The 7,669-nt window shown below is 32.5% G+C and overlaps 1 protein-coding gene across 12 annotated transcripts in view; it reads left to right on the top strand.

Moving 5' to 3' along the window:
* Window positions 1–7,669, top strand: part of LOC106106507 (dachshund homolog 2) — a 118,632-nt gene that overhangs the window by 38,054 nt on the left and 72,909 nt on the right. The window lies entirely within an intron of this gene.

The following is a 7,669-nucleotide window of genomic DNA, read 5'->3' as shown; positions in this document are numbered from 1 at the left end:
CGCCGGCGATATAAAAGTATGCGTTTAATGTTTTGATTGCAGACTGTTACTCATTCATTACAGCAAAAGGCGATATGAAAGCTGGCTACGATATTCTGTTTAAAATTTATACATTTAGGAAACTGTATACTTTAACTGCTGTTCTATAAAGCTGTTGGATATTTTGTTTGATTTAAGATACATTCTGTACAATGTAACTGAAACATAGTCTTTGAGTGTAGGAAAATTTAATGTTGCTGTTTGTAAAAGTATATTAAACTAAAATGTCTCGTAAGGCTAGTAAGAAGGTTAAATAAATGCGTTATCAATTCATTGAGCAGGAGATAATGAGTAAAGTGGAGTTGGGTCGAGGTGGTGTAACGGAATACTCTCAGCGGTTCGTTTTAAAGAGATATGAGTTGTGGGCACACCAGCGACCGCAACCGCGGCACGCGACGCCCCAGCTCCCTCCCCGCCCAGCACACCCTGCTCGTATCCACGACCCATCGCCAATACGTGCGCCTAGCGCGGTCACTTGATACTAATCATCATTATATTGCATCCATCACTTCAAGTACAATAATTATATAAGAATTACAGTCACAAAGAGCATTTTCTAAATAATATACGAGTAGTCTTGTAACTTTCAATATACCAATATTATAAAGAGTAAAGATTGTATTTTTGTATATATTGAAATAACTCAAAAACTACTCGGCTGATTCTAACAATTCTATCACCATTAAAAGATACTTTACTACTGCAGTTTTTTTTTAATTTCACGCGGGTTAAGTAGCGAGAAACAGCTAGTTTATTGTAAAATTTCATTGAGGAAAGTACGAATATTTTTTTAAACCAAGAATATTTCTTTCGTAAAAACATCAAGTGTTAAAAAGGAATGCAAAGAATTCTTACATGTTTTATTTATTCGTAACATAAGTAGCTTTAATTGGCAGAAAAAAATTAAATGAAGTACACAATAGCAAAGTGTCTCATTACCACAAAAATTCAAGCTCATTTTGGTGTTAACGGTAACCTTAAAGTGAGAGCTTGAGTTTCGACAGCTCACCTCGCGTGACTAGTCAGCTTAATAAGTTATTTTTTTTATTCTCATACTCAGTTCCGAGCGAATTGATTAAGTCTATTAACTCGTTTCTTTAAAGTGACAGCCCTAGCCATTAAAGATGGCTGCGGTTTGTTTCCGTCTTTTGAGTGAAATTCGATTATCGGTGTGAGATAGTCTAAGTGAGGCTTTTAAATTAGCGCAATGTATAATTAAAACGACAAAGTATAATTAAAACAGAATCAGGTATATGTTTATGAAATAGTGTGTAGAAATGTATCATAACGATCGAGAATATTTAAAAAGTTTCATGTTAAAAACTAAGGAAAAATTCTACACAATTTTGTTGCAAGTTAATTTCATTTTGATCAATTATTTAGAAACCTTGAAAGTGGTGAAACAATGAAATATAACATTACTAGATAAGAAGCAGATTTGCTCGAGCACCGCTGCTGTATTTATTCAGTACAAAAATAATTGTTTTATCGCATTCGTGTTGACTGTAATCATGTCAGCCGTCGCATTTTGGACATTCAACAAATTAATGTCGGACTATCAATCCAATACAAACAAGGTGCACCATTATTTACACCGTTACATAAAAAGAAAGGAATATTTTCCATGTTTAACATTAGTTTCGTTTAATTTGTTATATTTGAGTAAGATAAGCGGCCGGTGAGAAGCTGGGAACGGAAGTCGCTTGCTCTGACGTCTGTCAAGCGGGAAGATAGTGTTTTGTGAATGAATGATATACACTAGTCGGCACACGGCTTTATGAAATAAATATCTTGACTTAGAGGATTTTAATTACAATTTAATTAAAGCAATTAAAAACTTAAATCTATTAGGGCGCTTACCTAAATTGTCATAGTTATATTGTGCTAAAAATGATTGCTTATGTTTTTTAATATAATTGTTACATTTACTTATCCATTACCTTTTTATTATTCATTATCTATATACAAAATACGATGTTAACAAGCAAATTAATAAATTTAACATCACCCCTACCAAGCGTTCTTTTTTGATAAATATCTTCGACACAAAATCTATTTTGATCTATCGATGAGTTTTAAATAAGTGCCCAAAGAATTAATCATAACCCGGATGTGGAACACAATAGAATGATTCCCACATGCCTCCGACAAAACAAAACAGGGTTTAAACATCGTCTAAGCGCTGAAATAACAAACCGATTACGCCACGATCACTCCTAAATCTGGCCTCAAGTGATAAACTGACAGAGGATTTAAGACAATTCTTAAATTATTTTAAAATCATGGCGCAAGTGTTACTAGACGTTCTTCAATTTTTTAACAACAAATAAAACAAAATATCTATTAGATATTGAATGATTCCAATGATTTTAATGAATATATGATTGCAATCGCTAGTAGACTATCACTTGGAGTAAAATGTGAAAACAGCATTGGTAGTCTCACTCAGCGATCCAATATTTAATAGTTTTATGATGTATTATCAAAACAAATCTCAACCAGTTACTATGAAGCGTTGCGAGTACGTTTCGGCTGCAACTGTTCCACTCTCAAAACGTTTTGATATTTGTTTTTTTTTTTTAAGTTTGTAAATTCATTTAGCATGTTAAGTTCGTATTTATTTATGTTGTTATGCGAATATAATGAGAACGATAACGATAGGCTATATAGTGGAGCTGGTGATGATGATAACGTTGAAAATAAAAAACAACATTAGTACTTTTAAAAATGTTTAAATGAATAAAGGGTAAGTTACTGTAAACATTTTAACATTAACATTTGGCGCCAAATTAACTAAATTATGTACTAGAAACAATGTAAAAAACGTTGTCTGATATAAAAAAAGTTCACTTCTACTTAACGTCATGATTGAGGAGATTAGAACTATTAATTTTTGCACGGACACAACCAGCTGCTTCGCTTCAAATAAACTTCTGTTAAAATAAGCAAACCGGTACGACTGGCATTTAATGAAATGTAGCTTCGACGTGGACATTATTCATGCCCGCTAATTGTATTTCTTATACACAGAAAATAATAAAAGCAATTAGAGTGTTATGTCTCTCGCCCCTAGAGCAAGTTTTATATTTTTTGTACCTATATTAACTTTGTTCATTGATTGGTAAAGATCAAAAGATATCAGATACCGTCGCTTCAAAATGGCCCATTTATATTTATGCGCATTCGTTATACCTAGAAATGTGTGGAGGTTAAAAATAATGAAACAGTATCAAGACATGTTAATCGTAGTGTAAGACAAACAGAAACGGTCGATACAAAAGGACTTAACGTGTTTTTTCTTCATATTTTATTATGAACTTCTGTTCAACATCCAGATGTGTTAGTCTGATCAAACAAAAGATTTTTCAGATGTACTCGCATAGTCAGAATGTAACTATTACGTTCTTGATTTATGAATAACTTTTGTTTACTTTAAAATTCCCGCCGATATTTTAAGATGCGCGGATACATCGTATATAAAATGATGAAATACTTTTCTACTAATAATCTAATAATTTGAAACTAAATTACTTTTAGAAATATTTTACTTTTAATGCATTATTAGAACTTTGTTATGGTCCGTCCCTGTTACATATACAATCATTTGTAATATTTAAAATTGTTCCTTGAATAAGAATATTTAAAATACAATATAGTCATTTATGATATAATCACACCATTAAATGTCCTCTAATATTTTATGTCAAAATAGTTGGAGGTCTCTGTCACCGCAACTATGTTTAAAATTAACCTTAAAAGTGAAACCTCAGCTGTAATTGCATGCACGGTACAATAATTGCTCGCGCGTAGCATCGCACTTGGCTGGATTTTTAATAGATCACTTCCTCGGCGGCTGTCGACAGCGCCGATGTTTCCCTAATAACCTGTTTAACAAATCATAACATTTATTTTGGTTCGGGCAACGATCACACGTCCACGACTATATTCTGTTTCAAATCTCTAGCGCTTGTTTGTTTTCATTTTTTAAATAAAACGTACAAAATGAAGTTGAACATGAGTCGAACAAAGCTTTGTTAGTTATTAAATTATTCCGTGAATAATTGCTCGGAAGAAACAGAACAAAAGTTGCCGGCGCACGTGGGCGGGTAATTGTACGTACTTAGCCGCGCGAAGGAATTTATGTACACAATATTTGAGAAGAAAGACGTAATATTTTTTAATTCTACAGACTGAAAATTGATTTGTCTTTCATCTTGGTTATATAAAATGTTAGTTTTGGGAGTTATGCACTTTGTTACCTCTGTAGAGAAAGAAACGTAAGCACACTACAATATTAAGCTATCCCATCACTCAACAGCTAATGGTTACGAGGACTATGTCGCTATTAAATTGATTAAATCCATATATTAATGAACTAATTGTTAATGCCGTATCATTAAAAGAGGCCATAAAGTTTAGTATCCTTTTTTAACCCGTTATAAAATTAAACCACACGGCTACGTTCAAGTTGACTTTCTTACAATCAAATAGTGTAACTTTATCTTTCAAGTGTCTTTCTAATGGTAGCTGATGAACAAAATGTTTGGTGTTTTTTGCTTACGAAAGTAGTTAAAAGCCGCCGACACAGCATATGACTTATATGACTCGACATTATTTGTTGCCAGAATTAGACGGAATTAATTTAGGAACTAACAAAACGTGTTCCTGGCAGGTAGCGATTCTTTTTTTAATGGCCGCCCCGAATGCGGCCGAGATGGCGGGAACAGTAGCTAAACTTTTTCATTGTTCCCTTCATGCGTGTCAATGTGAATAGAAAGCTATTTCATATTAAAAAGGAAACTATTTGGAAATTAATGAATGTAATAGTTGAAAATTAATACAAACGGATCCAATTTCAAATTAATTTTTGGCGCCACAAGCAAAAAGTTGATTTGATATTAGGATAGTGACGGTGCATGATTAAAAATAATTGAAAAACTGTTTTTGGTTTTCAAAATACTACTAGAAATTAAACAAACATTCTGAAAAAATGCTTCAACAATGTGGTTTCATAGTGTTATACATTTAAGTTGTCAAAAATTTATTTTGTTTACAATTTTGTAATATTAGATTAGGGTTTTCATCAAAATAATTAAAAATTACTCTTTTATAATTCGTCATAAAGTTTATTACATAAATGTCTTTAGCAAACACAATTTACGTTTTATTATAACGGACGTGGGCGTGAGAGTCTGACCCTTGGGGCGGGTGTCGCGGTCACTCGTTCAGAAATTGTATAATTGAGGAGAACGCAACAAACGAGAATAGTCCTGTCCACGCCAACACATTGCGAACAAAGCGTGCCAAACGCAGTGCACGATGACGAGTGATTGAAAAATCCCTTTAAAACCAAATTGTTAATTCCAGACACAAAACAACTTTAAATCCATTTATTTTTGCATTAATTCATACATTGAGATTCTTATCATACAATTGTTGTAAATACGACAAGTAACAAATGACATCTTTAAAGAAATTCATTTGTAAATGATCAAGACTTTGCTCTTATCGTCTTTAATATTTCATTGACTTGTACATACTGAAACAAACACGTAAGATCAAATTACATTCTTTATTGACACAATTGATTACAAAGTTATTCTTAGAAAGTATAAGGAATTTTTAATATGCATTGAATCCAAATAAAAGTTTGTTATAAAAGCGCGGAAGAAATGAAATGAAACGTTAATATGTCGGGAGCTATAACAGTCTACAATGGGGTTGGACAAAGGGAAACTGTAAGATGGCTCTTCAAGGAGCCAGATCGTGTTACGCAGATGGAGTTTCACCCGCTCTGAATAAAAGTCATGTTTAAGATGTCTCTTGTACATTATCGATTTTTAATGTCTCGAAACGAGTCATATTTCTTAGTTAAATTTAATATTTGTCCTAAATAAATAGGTGCTACTATTAACTACTATGAACTATTCGATTCTTATTCGGAAAAACCTTGTAAACTAATTGTATTCAGATAAATCGATATTGCTTCTAAACTTCATACTTATTGTTATCACGGAAACACTTTGAATAATATATATAAGAGCTTTTCAAAACATATACATGCATATTATATTATCTTAATAAAAGGAAAAGTAAATTGAGCTAATCTTTAGAACTCCCCAAGTAAAATGTAATTTATATTTAAAGTCAAAATACGCTCAAAGAAGCCTCTAACGGGTGTAATTCTTTACGAATGTTGCAAAACGGATTTAAAGTCTTTCTGAAGATGACGTCTCTTTCTTCTCAGCAGTCATCGAGTTTCCTTTGTAATTAAATATTGAAATTAAGAAATGAACAACCGCTAATTACAGGAGCTTGTCCCTCGGGGCCCGATTGCGTGGCCCCCGCAGCTGTAGAAAGGGGTGTTAGAGAGTGGGCTTCGGCTGCCATTTAATATTTAAGATTCCGCTCCGAGTGTGTGCTTAACAATTCGTATGTATGATTTTGATATACTTTATCAAACCGGAATATTGTTATTTGAAATTCTCTACGAGCAATATGACGTCATCTCATCATTCTATTGCACAATAGAATTCGTAAGCTATGAAACAGCAACAGTTTGTTATAAAAAAGAAAATAGAGCTATCATAGTACGAACATAAATTCAATGTTTGGACATTTCAATTACCCAAACCACGTGGCGTGCCGCTGAATTCGTGCCATGAGCAATAAAAATTAGAAAAAAAGGCAGCGAAACGTCCCTCTTTACCGAAAAACACGAAGTACTCAACATTTTAGAGATTTATTTATTATAGGAAGACAATAAAGTTTATTTTCATATACCTCAATCTACCTTTAGTTTTATTTAATACACAAACAATATTTTTAGATATATTACTTGTTATTTAATTACATAATTTCATTACAAAAAGTACTAAAAGATCCTCTTAATAGTGCTTTAGTTCTTTTGCCACATATAGTTTGTAAAATTTATCGCTTGTTGGAATCAGTTCAAATCAAAATTAGTTGAGATCTAACATAGTAATAAGTATGTTGGGAATGTCTTTATTAACTGATTTCAAATCAAGAGTGTTCGGGAGCTGGTTAATATCCTATCAGACAAACGTAATTAGTTTTGTAAATAAAATGCCTCGGAGAAATTGAAACGTAGACGCTACCTGACGCTGAAAGTGACTTGCTCTATCTGTGTATTGTGCTGAGGAATAAAACATTACACGTGGTATTTTTATAATGCAGCATCATCTAACAATGCTTCTGTTTTAAATAACTTTCTTAAGCTTATCTAGTTTTGTTAGTACTTAATCATTGTTTCGTAGGAGAATAGGAACTCTGTAATAGGTGCTCTATATTTTATGAATGGTCAAATAAACAAAACACAACTTCTACAAATTCTGCAAATTGGAGAGTATTAAATAATAACAAAGCATTACAGATAGAAGATTTTTTAATTAATATCGTAAATTATAATTATAATACTAAATCCGCAGCTGTTTGTACATTTATTTTTATTTAGAATCAAGTTTGGCCGTGCCCTGAGGGACAGGTAACATTAGGGGGCATCTTGCTCCATCTGAACATGGAATCATTGTAAAGTCGACTTATGAACCCGAAACTTTTCCGCCCCCAAGCATTTTTATTTAATTTTTTATTTTTACGACACGATTAAACG

This window comes from Papilio polytes, unplaced genomic scaffold, assembly GCF_000836215.1.
Source record: "Papilio polytes unplaced genomic scaffold, Ppol_1.0 DF822178.1, whole genome shotgun sequence".
In the NCBI taxonomy this organism is placed as follows: Eukaryota; Metazoa; Arthropoda; class Insecta; order Lepidoptera; family Papilionidae; genus Papilio; species Papilio polytes.
The sequence above is the reverse complement of the archived record's forward strand: the minus strand, read 5'-3'. Positions and strand labels throughout refer to the sequence as shown.